Source organism: Pteropus vampyrus, unplaced genomic scaffold (assembly GCF_000151845.1).
Source record: "Pteropus vampyrus isolate Shadow unplaced genomic scaffold, Pvam_2.0 Scaffold99, whole genome shotgun sequence".
NCBI classification, from domain to species: Eukaryota; Metazoa; Chordata; class Mammalia; order Chiroptera; family Pteropodidae; genus Pteropus; species Pteropus vampyrus.
Window position 1 is genome coordinate 3687306 of NW_011888880.1, and position 3210 is coordinate 3690515.

General features: G+C 43.7%; 1 protein-coding gene and 1 long non-coding RNA gene across 2 annotated transcripts in view; one reads left to right on the plus strand and one right to left on the minus strand.

Moving 5' to 3' along the window:
• LOC111742690 overlaps nucleotides 1-3204 on the plus strand; it is a 202181-nt gene extending 198977 nt beyond the window's left edge. The window contains exons 3-4 of the long non-coding RNA XR_002781432.1: nucleotides 1761-1847; nucleotides 3064-3204. This is a non-coding gene — a long non-coding RNA (uncharacterized LOC111742690). The remainder of the gene's footprint in view (nucleotides 1-1760; nucleotides 1848-3063) is intronic.
• Nucleotides 1-3210, minus strand: part of CPA6 (carboxypeptidase A6) — a 239635-nt gene that overhangs the window by 170888 nt on the left and 65537 nt on the right. The gene's annotated exons all lie outside the window — the stretch shown is intronic.

The following is a 3210-nucleotide window of genomic DNA, read 5'->3' on the forward strand; positions in this document are numbered from 1 at the left end:
TCCAGTCCGCGGACCCCTGCTACTGAGGACTGAATGGGGATGGGAGTGAAGGCCCTTTGTAAAGCAGTCAAATGCCATGTGCAAATGAGGTTCTGTCTCGGCCTACAGCCCTTGGCTCCTTAAGGATGTCCTCTGGGAGCTTGCTGGTGTTCCTTAATGGTCCAGAAAAGAGTGTCAGAGCCAAAAGGATGTGTCCCTGTGTCCAGACCTCTGGATCTATGTGACTATCTCTAAGTAGTTTGGCCTCCAAGACTGAGTTAGGGAAACTGAGGTAATAGAAGGCCACTTCCTCCCTTTCTTTCAAATATAAAACCCAGAAATGAAGAAGACTATACCACCTTCTATACCCACCATCCCTCTCTCCATTTCTTATCATTAGATTTCTTTTACTTAAACACATGGTATTTCCAGACTCAGACCAGGAAGAGCAGGAGCGATGGGCTAGCGGGGTGAGAAAAACACCAAGGGGAAGGATTAGGAGGCGGAGGGGGCGCCGAGAGCATAGGCCTCTTATTTCATTTCCCTTCATAAAAAAAAAGTGAAATAAAATTAAAGGCAACTTTAAAGATACTTGATAGGAAGTCACAGTGCTAAAAAAAATCTTTAAGTCCTTCGTGATAACAGACTTGAGAATATTTTAGAATCAACTACTGCATATCTGCAGAAAATAATTCCATGTTCCTGGAGAATAAAAGTAACCAGACAATTCTTAAATTGGTAAAAAAACAAAACCAAAAACCAAAAAACCCAACCAAGCAAATAAACAAACAACAACAACATAGTATACTAGCAATTTAAAAAATATCCTCCCTTCCATCCTTTCCGTAGAAGGTAAGAAATATCAGAGGAACTGGCTTTATACGTCAACAGCAAAGATAAACTGTTTGTTCCTTGTTAGGCGTAGGCTCGGTCCACACACGCTGGGTCGTGTTTACTGGTATCTCCGACAACCAGAGCTGCTTGCAGTTCCCGCTAGGCCTTCAGCAAATATTTGTTGAATCAAAGTTTCTTTAAACTTTGGAGGGTCTAAAGTAAGAGTGAGTGAGTGAGTGAGTGAGTGAGTGAGTGAGTGAGTGAGTGTGTGTGTGTGTGTTTAAACAGAATAATGGTAATACTCTGGAAAGCTAAACAACTCTTCCCTACACCGTGCCTTGTCTCCCACCTGTCCTGTCCCTGCTCCATGCTAGCTTTAACAGCTCAGCTGGTTCTGCAGGAGCCCTCCAAGTGGACCCCCTATTCACTTCCTTCTCACGCCAGGGTACTCTCTCTGCTACCACCAGAAGGATCTTTGCAAAATGCAAATCTGGTTGTGTATTCATTCATGAACTCAGTATCCACTGAGTGCCTGTGTCCAGCCAGTTGCTACTCTAGGTTTTGAAAATCCCCTTTGACAACGTCAGATCACGTATGGAGTTATGTGGGAACCAGCCTCCTCTCCCGCCTTCCTCACCCATCCCACGGGCTGGCTCTTCCGCCACAGCGGTGTCCTTTTTGTTCTGGAGAGTGGTGTGCTGACTCACCCCTCCTTGTCTTTGTCGTTCCCTATTCAATGCAAACTCTGCCCCACCTTGTTGATCTGAAGATTCCTTGCTCACCCTGTAACACTCAGCTAAGGGGCTTTTCTGTAAAGGCTGCTCTGATCTCTTTTCCTATCCAACCCAGAGTGAGGGCGCCATTGAACCTACAGTACTTATTAATTACACAAGTATAATACATCTGTAATTACATATGCACGCTGGATGGTAATGCTTTCTTTCCAGGGCTGTCTCCATGGCCGCAGTGCAATCTCCCTGAGGTCAGGGACTCATGAGTTCTAGTGCATCTTGGCATGCCCAACCTCTAATAAGGTATGTAATCCATTTTTGTTAAAAGAATAGCAACATAGGTATAACTTATGAAATCAGCTATTCCCATGGATCTTCCTGTTGTCCCTGCCTCTAAATGTCATTTCTCAGGGCCTAATCCTCTTTTCACTCCACAATCCTTTTCTTAGGCAATCTTTCACAATCCTATTACTTCGATACCTCTGCATGTTGACGACGTCTCAAAATTTACCTCTACCTCGAATCTGTCTTCCTAGTTCCTGCCCACATATCTGACTGTCTGTCTAGCTAATCCTCTCTTCCTGGACATCTCCCAGACACCTCAGACACATATCCAACAGAGAAGTTCATCTTTCCCTCAGATCCACCTCTCCATTGTTTAATGGCACCCAAATCCAGACCTCCCTACCCCCGGCCCCCGCGAGCTGAAACCAGGGTCTTGAAAGTTCCTTCTCCCTCAACCCGACATCCAATTCGTTATCGAATCTGGCACCTTCTACCGCTACCTCGGCTCTCGAGTCTTCCTCTCATCTCCACTGCTCGTCCTCCTCCTCCTTCTCTTCTTTGAGCTACTATCACGGCCTCCTAACTGGTTTCTCTGTGACTGTCTTGCTCGCCTTCAATTTGCTCTCCACAAAGAAGGCAAACAAAATTTTAAAAAATCCAGTGGTATCTTGCACTCCCCCCACCCCCACCCCCCGCTTACTTAAAACTTTTTAGTGTTTTTCCATTCACAGAGAAACAAATCCTCTCAAATTCTTAGCATGGCCTGCAAAATCCTATTCCGGTTGGCCTCTGCTTTCCTCTCCAAGCTTTTCTTATACCCCTCGCCTCCTCATCCTGTGGTTTAGACATACGGGCTATCTTTTTGCTCTGTAATGGGCCAGGATTCTCCCTAGTGAATGGAAGCAGATACATAACAGAGATCAAATTCAGATTATAAAAGTTATCAGTGGATGCTGAGATTCTCCAACTAAATGATGGCTGCCAGTCATCACTCAAACTGGAGAAATTGCTAATTAAGAAACAAAGCGATGCAATATATGTGTAACTGATCACTATTTAAGGTGGGAAAGGACTATACCAACCTACTTATTTCAGTTAAAATTAGCTAGAGTCATTCAGGATATAGTTTATCTTGGAGAAAAATGGAATGGATTAAAACTATAATGGCTGTTCTTAGATAAAACTTTCTCCTCTGATGCACACTAATAAAATATTATTTCCCAATCTCTTTCAGACAGTCTCCTGGCACTTGGATTATTATTGAAAATACATTATACATTGGAAAACTTCAAATCCATACTTCAATAAACTACAAGCCTGATTATATTTGCAAAACTGCCCTGAGGTCCTACTCTACATTTCAACAAGGTATTCAACCAGC